The sequence below is a fragment of the Saccopteryx bilineata genome, chromosome 6 (assembly GCF_036850765.1).
Source record: "Saccopteryx bilineata isolate mSacBil1 chromosome 6, mSacBil1_pri_phased_curated, whole genome shotgun sequence".
Classification (NCBI taxonomy): Eukaryota; Metazoa; Chordata; class Mammalia; order Chiroptera; family Emballonuridae; genus Saccopteryx; species Saccopteryx bilineata.
Window position 1 is genome coordinate 76,445,530 of NC_089495.1, and position 13,725 is coordinate 76,459,254.

Sequence of the window (13,725 nt, forward strand, 5' to 3'; positions counted from 1 at the left end):
CAAGACAGGGTTGTCCACTCTCTCCACTCTTATTCAACGTGGTGCTAGAAGTTCTGGCCAGAGCAATCAGACAAGACAAAGAAATAAAAGGCATCCATATCGGAAAAGAAGAAGTAAAGCTATCACTTTTTGCTGATGATATGATCCTATACATCGAAAACCCGAAGGACTCCACAAAAAGATTATTAGAAACAATAAACCAATACAGTAAGGTCGCAGGATACAAAATTAACATACAAAAGTCCATAGCCTTTCTATATGCCAACAATGAAATATTAGAAAACGAACTCAAAAAAATAATCCCCTTCACGATTGCAACAAAAAAAATAAAATACCTAGGAATAAACATAACAAAGAACGTAAAGGACCTATATAATGAAAATTACAAAGCATTGTTAAGGGAAATTGAAAAAGATACAATGAGATGGAAAAATATTCCTTGTTCTTGGATAGGAAGAATAAATATAATCAAAATGGCCATATTACCCAAAGCAATATACAAATTTAATGCAATTCCCATCAAAATCCCTATGAGATTTTTTAAAGAAATGGAACAAAAAATCATCAGATTTATATGGAACTATAAAAAACCCCGAATAGCCAAAACAATCCTAAGGAAAAAGAATGAAGCTGGGGGCATTACAATACCTGACTTTAAACTATATTATAGGGCCACGATAATCAAAACAGCATGGTATTGGCAGAAAAATAGACACTCAGACCAATGGAACAGAATAGAAAGCCCAGAAATAAAACCACATATATATGGTCAAATAATCTTTGATAAAGGGGCCAACAACACACAATGGAGAAAAGAAAGCCTCTTCAACAAATGGTGTTGGGAAAACTGGAAAGCCACATGCAAAAGAATGAAACTCGACTACAGCCTGTCCCCGTGTACTAAAATTAATTCAAAATGGATCAAAGACCTAAATATAAGACCTGAAACAATAAAGTACATAGAAGAAGACATAGGTACTAAAATCATGGACCTGGGTTTTAAAGAACATTTTATGAACTTGACTCCAATGGCAAGAGAAGTGAAGGCAAAGATAAATGAATGGGACTACATCAGAATTAAAAGTTTTTGCTCAGCAAGAGAAACTGATATCAAAATAAACAGACAGCCAACTATATGGGAACTGATATTTTCAAACGACAGCTCAGATAAGGGTCTAATATCCAAAATTTACAAAGAACTCATAAAACTCAACAACCAACAAACAAACAATCCAATAAAAAAATGGGAAGAGGACATGAACAGACACTTCTCCCAGGAAGAGATACAAATGGCCAACAGATATATGAAAAGATGCTCAGCTTCATTAGTTATTAGAGAAATGCAAATCAAAACTACAATGAGATACCACCTCACCCCTGTTAGATTAGCTATTATCAACAAGACGGGTAATAGCAAATGTTGGAGAGGCTGTGGAGAAAAAGGAACCCTCATTCACTGTTGGTGGGACTGTAAAGTAGTACAGCCATTATGGAGGAAAGTATGGTGGTTCCTCAAAAAACTGCAAATAGAACTACCTTATGACCCAGCAATCCCTCTACTGGGTATATACCCCAAAACCTCAGAAACATTGATACATGAAGACACATGTAGCCCCATGTTCATTGCAGCACTGTTCACAGTGGCCAAGACATGGAAACAACCAAAAAGCCCTTCAATAGAAGACTGGATAAAGAAGATGTGGCACATATACACTATGGAATACTACTCAGCCATAAGAAATGATGACATCAGATCATTTACAGCAAAATGGTGGGATCTTGATAACATTATAAGGAGTGAAATAAGCAAATCAGAAAAAAACAAGAACTACATGATTCCATACATTGGTGGAACATAAAAATGAGACTAAGAGACATGGACAAGAGTGTGGTGGTTACCAAGGGTGGGGGGGGGAGGGAGGACATGGGAGGGAGGGAGGGAGAGAGTTAGGGGGAGGGGGAGGGGCACAGAGAACTAGATAGAGGGTGACGGAGGACAATCTGACTTTGGGCGAGGGGTTTGCAACATAATTTGATGACAAAATAACCTAGACATGTTTTCTTTGAATATATGTACCCTGATTTATTAATGTCATCCCATTACCATTAATAAAAATTTATTAAAAAAAAAAAAAAAAAGAAATAAACATTCCCAGTAACTTTGATCCAGTTGTCTTTGTTGACACACCCTTCTCTTCCTATCCCTAAGAATAACTACTATTCTCACCAATGTGAAAATATATTATCTTGCATCTTACCTATGAGCCCCTAACGTATTATTTGGTTTTGCTTGCCATTGAGCTTTACATAAATGGAATTATAGCATATGAATATTTTCATATGTATCTTTCATTCAGTGTTACGTTTGTGAAATTCATCTCTGGTGATATTTGTAGGTGTCATTCATTCTTTTTCATTACTATACTATGCCATTGAATGATAATATCCCACTTTATATATTATAAGAGCTATGCTACTATGAATTTTCTTAGATATTTAATTTATTAATTAATTTATTTAGTTAGTTTTAGAGAGAGAGAGCTATAGAGAGAACAGGTGGAAGAGCAGGAAGCATCAACTCCCATATGTACTTTGACCAGGCAAGCCCAGGGTTTTGAACCGGCGACCTCAGCATTTCAGGTCGATGCTTTATCTACTGTACCACCACAGATCATGAATTTTCTTATACACATATTCTGTGTGTATAAATAAGAATTTACCAAGTTTATTAAAATCTAATGATAGAATTGATAGATTATATGGCATGTCAGTTTCATATTTAGGTAAGACATCATTTTCTTAAGAAATTTTTAAATATATTATTCAATCAACAATAGATGAAGATCTCTATTGATACATGTCCTCTTTGACATTTGATAATATATAACAAAATTTTTTATTTGTCTGGCTTGTGTTATATGGTATCTCATTTTGCTTTTTATTTGCATTTTTCTGATTATTACTGAATCTGTGTGTATTTTTACATATTTGTTGTTCATTTTAGTTTTCTCTTCTTTAAATTGCCTATTCAAGTCTTTTGCCCAATTTTCTATTGAACTGTTCAAAACTTTCCTCCAAGTTTTAGTTATTTCTAAAATTTATGTGATTTAAATATATTCACAAAGTTCTGTGGTTTGACTTTTTAATTCCTTTAGGATATGTTGATGACCAGAAGATCTCATTTTCAACATAATTGGTTTTATTATTCTACATTTTGCTTTCCACAATTAGCTTTTTAATTAACCCAGACTTGATTTTTTGTTTGGTAAGAGTTTGAAATACAATTTTATTTTTCTCCCAATGTATTAGCACCATTTATTGCAATGTCCACTGCACTTCCTCAACTTGACTTTCAAGGGCATGTCTACCAACTAAAAAGAGCACATATATCTAGGAATTTGTATCTGGTTCTTTATATCAGTTTTATTAGTCTCCTTGTCTTATATGGCAATTTGACTAGAGAAGAGAGAAGTAGCGCATAAAACAGAGAAAAAACCCACATATATTTTAGAATTAGTATATGGTTGATTGTAACGTAAGTATTGGGATTATCTATTTATTAATACCAAAAATACCACTTCATATACTAATTGAGCAGAACTGTAGACAGAGAAACAGGACCCCCTATATAATTTGGAGAACCTAGTACAAAATGAATATACAAGGCCCCTTGTTTTTTTTTAAAAAAAAAAAATCATAAAGAATTGCAAGGTGGTGGCATCAGAGTACTATACTGAGCATGAGCCCTTCTAAATGTGGGTCCTTGGGCACCTGCATAGTCACATATCTAAGAAATCAACCCTGCAGATAAAATACAATGAGATAGTTCTCTTTTTATATGATAAATATAAAATGATGCAAGAATAAGCTCAACATTCTTATTGAATGTTTGACTTTTTAATTCCTTAAAAAGGAATTTAATGCTTAGAGAAATGGTTTTCAACCAGGAAAAACGATTATCTAAAAGAAAGTATACACCAGCATAAAATCAGATAGAATTTTTAACACTAAATTACATTTAATACTAGTCAACATACCTGTAATAACAAGAACATTAGTCTTTAATTGGTCTGCCTCTAATTCTTCATTCTCCAATTACAAGTTTGGCTATATTTATAACCTTTATTTTGGACATTAATAATTGAGATAGGTTGTAACAGCTCAGTCGTCTATATATGGAGCTGTTGTATCTTCATTCATTGATTCTCCAGTTTGGTGATTCTTGGTTAGTCTGTCAACTGTTGCTTGAGTGTATCAGTATGCCTAAAGACTGTGCTGTACTCGCAATTTTCTTCTGCTAATCTGATGTAGGTTAAGATGCTTATTAATTTGTTAGAGTTCTCTGTTACATAAGTCAGAAGCTTCAAAGAAGCAACCAACCTAGAAAAAAGTGCATGAATTTTAATGACAGTCTTTTTGACTGATTTTAGATCACTAACCAACCTTCTGTACTTTGTTTAGCTTTACTGCTCTGCTCAGAACATGCCTGAGAAAGGGCTACATTGATGCATGTGGTATTGCAATAAATAGTTAATTCTCAGTGTCTGGCTTATTCTCAGTTGGCAGACTTCTTATTCCTCTTATATTTATTACATTTCCCTTTTGTTGCCTGAATTTTTGTAGTTCCAGGGCCCAAATAGGTGTCAAAAAACTCAAGTTTACTTGTTCACATGTATGTATACTTATAAGAGAATAACAGTTAGCCTGTCCTGTGGTGGCACAGTAGATAAAACATTGACCTGGAATGCTGAGGTTACCAGTTCAAAATCCTGGGCATGCCTGCCCAAGGCACCTATGGGAATTAATGCTTCCTGCTCCCCCGCTTCTCTCTCTCCCCCCTCTCTAAAATGAATAAATAAAATATTTAATAAAAAAAATAAAAACATAACAGTTGTTGTATATCTACTATATACTCACAAATAATTTTTATTCACACACAAATATAAAATTAAGAAAAATATTACTATCTTATAGATCATAAAATCAAAGCTCAGAGAAGTTATAGAAGTCACCCAAGTTTATACATCCATCAAAAACTAACAATGAATGTGCTAATAGGAGAGGTTCAACAAATATTTTTTAAATGAATGTTGTTGAATGCAGTTTGGCTTCAAAATACCATATAGTTTCACAACACAAAAAAGATAAACAGGTTTAGTGAATTTATATAGTTGAAGTCCGCTTTGGGATTGTCCTTGGTTTTCACTAAATTATAATAATCATTCTACTGCAGAGACAGTTTCAAGAATAGATCTACTAAATAATAAAATCTTTAAAAAATTTAGAATTGGCCTGACCTGTGGCATAGTGGATAAAGGGTCAACCTGGAACGCTGAGGTCGCTGGTTTGAAACCCTGGGCTTGCTGGTCAAGGCACATATGGGAGCTGATGCTTCCTGTTCCTTCCTACCTTCTCTCTCTCTCTCTCTCTCTTCTAAAATGAATAAATAAAATTTTTTTAAAATAAAAAATTCAGAATTAGTCTCAAAGTCCACAACATTCCACAAAAGAAAACAAGACAATCTATAATATGCACTTATAAAGCAGGTTAATATATATGAATAAGTAATCTCCTGTTATAAGGCAATTTTTATAACTGTAGAGTTTGTTAAATTCAGAAATGTCAGTTTTTCCAAGCTACAGACTAATGAATAAGATTGAGTAGTTCCTATTAAGATCAACTGATACTTAGAAAGCTTTATTTATGTAGAAATGTTTCAAAAGGGAAAAGAAATTACAGTGTCTTTGCTTGTATATTGATGGTGGCTTTTAAGAAGTGCTTGGTAGTAGGCTGTTCTTGTCTCTCCTGGCAGCAGTGCCGCAGGCTTACGGTACTGATTAAAGCCGGTACTGATTAAAGCCGAGAAATGAAGTGGTGCCTCTAGCTTGCCTTTTAGGTGGGCCCCTCCAATGGCTCTAACTTCCATATCAGCCAGAGATGGTTTATTTGCAAGGAATAGAAACCCATCAAAGCCAAACTAACTAAAGAGAAAAGAAATGTTCACAGAATCTATTTAAAAGAAATTTAGCCAAGGGAATCATGGATCCAAGAGTGTGTATGTGTGTACACAAAGCTCTGGGTTTGCTTGACCATCGTTTTTTTCATGTATAGGTTTCAGGCTTATCACTTTGTAAACTCTCTTGCCTTCTTATTTGTCAGTATATGCCTGTCTCATGATGGCTGCATGTAGACCCAAAGTCGACATATAATATTCCGTTTAAGTCCTCATAGTTAAATGATTCCATCGATGTATCCTGATCCTAAATTTCTGGGAGAGGGGATCTGATAGACTCAATTAGAATTAGTTGTCTACTCTGAAGCAGTCTTTTGTAAGCTGGAAGATGGGTTTCTGTGATACACAGGAATGTATCTTCAGGCTGTGGATGCTATAAATATTGAGATCACTGGGACAAAGTGCTGATGGATAAGGTTCACATGGACATTACTACAGAGTGTCAGTTGTAATGCATTCTCTCCAACATGTTTAAACAATCAAACAAAAACAATAAAAATAGCATTAGAAGCATTTCTACTATAATCAGTCTGACTTTTCAACTGTTTTCAGAACCACAAAGTGAAGGAAGCCAAGCATCCTCTCTGGGCACTAACAAATTCTGAAATAAAAATGCCATAGTTCTACAACAAGTGAAAAAAATGTTTATATAAGATATAATTGAAGATTACTGTCCTTGCTGGCTATGCTATTATATCTAAGAAAGGAAAGGTGTATTAGTTATCTATTGCGGCCTAAAAAATTACACCTAAATTTAGTAGCTTGAAACAACAAATGCTTATTTTTTCAGTGTCTGTGGGTCAGGAATCCTGGAGCAGCTTAGCTGGCTACCTCTGACTTAGGGTCTCTCATAAGGATGCAGTCAAGGTATTGGCCAGGCTCCGGCCATCTCAAGGCTGAAGCGGGAGAGAATCCCCTTCTAAGCCCAGGCGAGGGCTACTGGCAGGCCTCCATCCTCATCGGCTGCTGACCAGACATTCGTTCACTGCCACACTGGACTCCAGTGCTACTTTATCACAAATTTTGGATAATCGACTCTTTATATTTTTGAACAAAAGATATTTTTTAAAACTGAGACAAGTAGTATACTACAGTAGATTTATTTTCTTCCCTTTTTTTAATGTTCTATGAAATTTTCACTATTTTTTTTCTAAATGTGCAACAGATCTCTCGAATGATTGTGAATATTTTTCCAACTGCCCAAATATATTTCTTTAAACCAGCGGTTCTCAACCTGTGGGTTGTAACCCCAGCGGGGTCACCTAAAGCCGTCGGAAAATACATAATGCATATCAGGTATTTACATTGCGAATCATAACTGTAGCAAAATTACAGTTATGAAGTAGCCACCAAAATTATTTTTTGGTTTGGGGTCAACGCAACATGAGGAACTGTATTGCGGGGTCACGGCATTAGAAAGGTTGAGAACCACTGATTTAAACTATCAATTTTTTTTCATCTGTCTCTGGAGATATTGTCTGCACTGTGTCCTGCCATCTGATTCCACTGAGTGTTGTTGCTCCTACACACTTGATACTCCCTTTCAAAATTCTCTGGAATTGAATGATCTTTCATTTCCTGGATCCCAAATGTTCTTTTTGCTTTAAGAGCTCCTCATATTTATTTTTTTTTTGTAAGAACATTTTCTAATAGTTTCCTAAGAACTAATACATAATTTTCAATGTTCTTACCTTCACAATTCATATGTGGATATGAAATTCTAGGTTAAGAAATATTTTGGCTCAGAAAGGACTTTTACAGGCAATATTCCACTGGCTTCTAAATTTCAGTGCTGCCGTTGAAAAGCCTGAAGCCACTGTCATTGCTACTCTTTCTTTTATGACATTTTTTATACTCAGTGATTACTTTGTGTCCTTCTTGTTCCTGATGGGCATACGTTTCACGGTGCTGGGCACTCCCTGCAACCTCTTCACCAGAACACCTGTTCTCCGGTTCTAAAAACTATTGCTGTTTCTGCACTTCTGTTATTTTCTTATAGTTTTCAGATTTCACCACAGCTATTTTTTAAATAGCCTTCTTGTTTAACCTTTCATTTTTAATATTTTTTCCAAATTTTACATTAAGTAAACATTTTTTTGAGATTTCATTAATTTTATCATCCAAATCTTGTATTCAATGCTTTAGTTCTTCTTTTAAGTTTTCTTCCTAAATTCTCTCTTGGTTCATGCTTGTTTTGTTTAAGGCTGCAATTTTTTCTCTTGTCTCTCTGAAGATATAAACCATTTTATTTTAAAGTTTTTTTTACCTGCTTTGTGTGTTTTGCAAGATAACCTGGATATGTTTTCTTTGAACATATGTACCCTGATTTATTGATGTCACCCCAGTACAATTAATAATAATAATAATAATAATAATAAAATTTTTTTTAAAAGAACTTATTTTGCTTATAAAACTTGTTATTTCTTGAAACAACTCTCTAAGGACATATAAAGTATACAATGTATATAAGTGTGTAGGTATTTATTTTATTTGCAGTAAGGATGCACTTTTAATAGCAGATAGGGCCACAAACACTTATAATAGAGCAACAGCCACTGATTAGTTTTAACTGCTGCTCTCCTTCCTGTTCATGTTCGGTTTCTGGACATGTCAATCTTATCAATCTTATTCTTTGCTATCAGTGATTTCTGCTCTTGCTTCCAACTTGAGATCAACTTATTTTTTCAAACTAGTAACATCTCTATGGTGATTATTAAGTTTTAATTCTTGCAGGTAAATTTTATATTTTATTTCATTTCATTTCATTTGTATTTTTCTGAAGTAAGAAGTGGGGAGGCAGAGAGACAGACTCCCACATGCACCCAACCAGGATCCACCTGGCATGCCTACTAGGGGGTGATGCTCTGCCCATCTGAGGTGTTGCTTTGTTGCAACTGGAGCCATTTCAGTGCTTAATGTGGAGGCCATGGAGCAATCCCCAGCAGCTGGGCCAACTTTTCTCCAATGGAGTCTTGACTGCAGGAAGGGAAGAAAGAGAGAGAAAGGAGAGAGGGAAGGTTGGAAAAGCAGATGGGTGCTTCTTCTGAGTGCCCTAGCCAGGAATCGAACCCGGGACATCCACACGCCGGGCTGACACTCTGTCACTGAGCCAATCGGCCAGGGCCTTCTTGCAGGGAATATAAATTTTTTTCTTTGTTTTCCAACTGATTTTTCTCCAGGTTCAAAAAATATAAAATTTCCGGAAAATGCTGGAAAAGAATTTCCTTGTGGAAACACTATCTATGTACAACACTTGATTCTCTCTCTCTGGAGTACCTCCATTGATTGAGGTCCTCAGAATTCCATGGAGTAATTTGGCTCATCCATAACCTTCCTCTGCAGATAATTAGGTTTACACTTTCTCTGTTCTTCTAAATTGGTTATTATTTTTCTTTTACTTCTCATCTTCCCAGATTTTATTGAATCTCTCACCTGCTATTATTTTCTTTCTGGTTATTTCTGTTCTTATGGATTAATATCTTTACACTAATAACTGTGTATTAGGGTTTGAAAGGAGCTAAATGAGACACATGAATCTATCACTTTTACTCCTACCATTCCTTGCCCTTCGTGGTAACTTGTCTACCCACAACTGATAAGGGAAAACTTTATGTATCACACAACTCTACCCCATCCCCTGCAAGTCATAACTTAAAGGACAAATAATGAATTCTAGAATTAATTTGCATCTGTCAGATTCTCTCATTTAGATATTTAAAACTATTTTTAAGTTTTTAAAAAGGTTATGGTAATCACCAAGGTAGAAATAACTAAACCCACTTATTTAATTTTTTAATTCAGTAACCAATTGATAAGCACCTATATGTACCTAGTTTGGGGTAAGTATTATGGTATGAAATGAGTAATTCATAGTCTCTGTCACCCAGGAACCTACCATCTAGTCTAGGGTGGCAATTTTCAACCTTTTTTTTTTTTTGTATTTTTCTGAAGCTGGAAACGGGGAGAGACAGTCAGACAGACTTCCGCATGCGCCCGACTGGGATCCACCCGGCATGCCCACCAGGGGGCGATGCTCTGCCCACCAGGGGGCAATGCTCTGCCCCTCTGGGGCGTCGCTCTGTTGAGACCAGAGCCACTCTAGCGCCTGGGGCAGAGGCCAAGGAGCCATCCCCAGCGCCCGGGCCATCTTTGCTCCAATGGAGCCTCGCTGCGGGAGGGGAAGAGAGAGACAGAGAAGGAGGAGAGGGGGAGGGGTGGAGAAGCAGATGGGCACTTCTCCTATGTGCCCTGGCCGGGAATCGAACCTGGGACTTCTGCATGCCAGGCCGACGCTCTACCACTGAGCTAACCGGCCAGGGCTCAACCTTTGTTTGAATGTGTGTGTGTGTGTGTGTGTTTGTATATATATATATATATATATATATATATATATATATATATATATATATCTCAGCACACATAAACTAATTACCAAAATTCTGAAGCACACATACATATATATATATATATATATATATATATATATATATATTTGCCAATCTGACAAAAAGAAAAGGTATAATTTTGATTCATTCACACTAGATGGCTATTGTTATGTTGGCTGTTGTTATTTTTTTTATTTGACAGTCTAAGGAGAAAGAGGTCAGTGCCTCTGACTACATAATCAGATATTAAACGTTTTAAAATTTTTTATAGCACACCAGTTGAAAATCACTGGTCTAGAGGATAGACAGGTCAACCAAAAAATCTAGATAGAGGAAAGAGTATATGCAATTTCTAGATGTAAAAGAAAAAGAGCATGCTCAGGATGAGCAAGTACTACAAGATTGGATAAGAAGGTATTTGGGTGGCTGGTTGCATGTTTGAAAGTTAAAAATGGGCCCTGGTCAGTTGGCTCAGTGATTAAAGTGTCAACCCAGCATGCTTACATCCCAGGTTTGATCCCCATTCAGGGCACACAGGAGAAGCGACCATCTGCTTCTCTTACCTTCCCTTTCCCCCTTCTCTCTCTCTTTTTCTCTCACAGTCAGTGGCTCAACTGGTTCGAGGATTGACCCCAGGCACTGAGGATGGCTCAGGTGATTCAAGCATTAGCCTAAGACAGTGGTTGCTGGATGGATCACAGTTGGGGCACATTTGGGAATCTGTCTCACTATCTCCCTTCTTTTCACTTAAAAAAAATGTTAAGCGCTGGCTGGTTGGCTCAGCGGTAGAGCGTCGGCCTGGCGTGCGGGGGACCCAGGTTTGATTCCCGGCCAGGGAACATAGGAGAAGTGCCCATTTGCTTCTCCACCCCCCCACTTCCTCTCTGTCTCTCTCTTCCCCTCCCGCAGCGAGGCTTCATTGGAGCAAAGATGGCCCGGGCGCTGGGGATGGCTCCTTGGCCTCTGCCCCAGGCGCTGGAGTGGCTCTGGTTGCGGCAGAGCGATGCCCCGGAAGGGCAGAGCATTGCCCCCTGGTGGGCAGAGTGTTGCCCCTGGTGGGCGTGCCGGGTGGATCCCGGTCGGGCACATGCGGGAGTCTGTCTGACTGTCTCTCCCCATTTCTAGCTTCAGAAAAATACAAAAAAAAAATGTTAAAAATGCATACTGGAAAAGATCATAAAAAAGTTTAACATATATCCTGAAGCTATAAAAAGTTTTAAGCATTAGGATGATGTGATTATATTTGTATTTTTATAAGACAACAATGGTTTTGGGGGTTTTGTGAGTAGCTGAGAGAGGTAGCCAGTTGAACATCCTCCAGGAAGACTTCCCTGTCCACCCATAAGTCTGTACCGTGTCTCCCTCTCTTTTGTTTCATAGTATCCTTATTTATAATCATCACATACTTTATCAGAATTCCACCATTAGCTTTTAGGCACATTGAAAGCAATGATGATCTAGTATTATTATTATTCATAGTTGTATATTTAGAACTTAGTGAAAATCTATTGGCACCCAGTATTTACTGAGTAAATGAATAAATGAAAGGTATTGTCTGAGACTCCTCCAGCAGATTCTATACTCTCCCAGCTGCTAGGCAATGGGAAACTGACTTTCTGACATCCACAGCATAAACACCAAAGCATCTCAAGAATGGTGGCCAGACCACCAGCATCTGCATCACCTGATGCAAATTCACTGAACCCACCCCAGACCTATTGAATCAAACCCTGTGGGATAGGGGTACAACAGTCGGTAACTTAACAAGCTCTCTAGGTCATTCTGAGGCATGCTAACTTTTGAGAACTGCTGGTACAAACCATTATAAAAGTAACTTATGCCTTTTTAAGAGATCTTGAACCCTAATTTCTTTCACCATGCTTAAAATTCCATCTTGGTGTTCTGTAGCCCCAGATCTCTAAGCAAGGTTCTATAGGACAAGAATGATATGAAATGAGGACTTCATTGTTGCTGTCCTGAGTAGAAAACTTAATAATCGGTATTCCTCTAGTTATAAAAAATTTACATGCTTATTAACTTTATTTCATGAACAAGTAAGTTTTTCTTTCATGGTGCCAGCCTAGTGTTGCTTCTGGGAAGTAAAAGTGACCCACACCACTCCTTAAGGAGACAGTTCAGAATTTCCTTGAAATGTGTCAAATCAGACCAGTTTGCCACATTGGCATTGTATAGACTTCTTTTGTTAATTCTCTAATAAATGAAAATGTAGTAATTGTTGTATTGGAATCAGTAATATTTCATCAAAATTTAAACTTACTGATTTTATTTTTACTTCTTTTGATAACTGCCAGAATTTCAACTAAAGTGCACAATTATCCCTCTCTTTGTCAGCTAAATCTGGGTTAAAGTCTTTAATGAAAATATTGCCAAGATGGTCACTTTTTTGAGTAAGCCAAATAAAAATGATAATGCTGGTAACATATTATTCTCATTTAATCAAAGAGAGTGAAAGTTATTTGAAAAGGGCTTAGACGCTCAAAAAAATTCTTTTGCTCACTTTTTTTACATTCTTAGTATTGTAATCATTTCTTGTTCGGCTATATCCTGACTTCATAGTGATTATACATTACACAGCCCAAGCATACTGATTTTCACATCATGAATCTATAAACCCTATAATTCTTACCCCAAACCTGGCAGTTTAACCTGTCTTTGGAGAAATGATTTAATAACAGAGACATGTAATGAGAGCTCTTATCGCTAAAATGTCACTGTATTTACAAAATATACTACAGGGTACTTCTAATATTCTAGAAAGTGCTGTCATAAATTGTTCAGCCTGGGCTACACTTTTTAAAATCCATTAATAAAATAGAACTAGTTCAGTATACTTAACTTTAAAACATCTATTTTTTTCTAATGTGAAATGTTTTGAGTACTCTCAATGACTGTTACTTTGTGTCTTTTCTATGTTCCGTGCTCTCTTTTTATACTTTTTACCAAGCATTAATTTGGAAATAGGCTACTGTATACTTTTACTGTACTTATGGATAATAATAGATATCTGTGAAGTTAAGAAGCTAAAGATAGAAAATGACTATTTATTGAATAAATAATAATCATAATACTAATAATAACACTTCTATGGGTAATTATCTACTTTGTGACAAGAACAGTACATTATTTCACATGCTTGATATGGATAGAGTGCTAAGTAGATATTTCATTCTCATAAGAAACATGATAGGTTATGGTCTCCATTTTTAAGGACAAGAAAATAAGACATAAAAAGGCAAGTGCCCTACCCCAGGCACAAGGGCTAATTGGTGACTAAAAGATTAGAACTTTAGTCTGTTTAATTCTAAA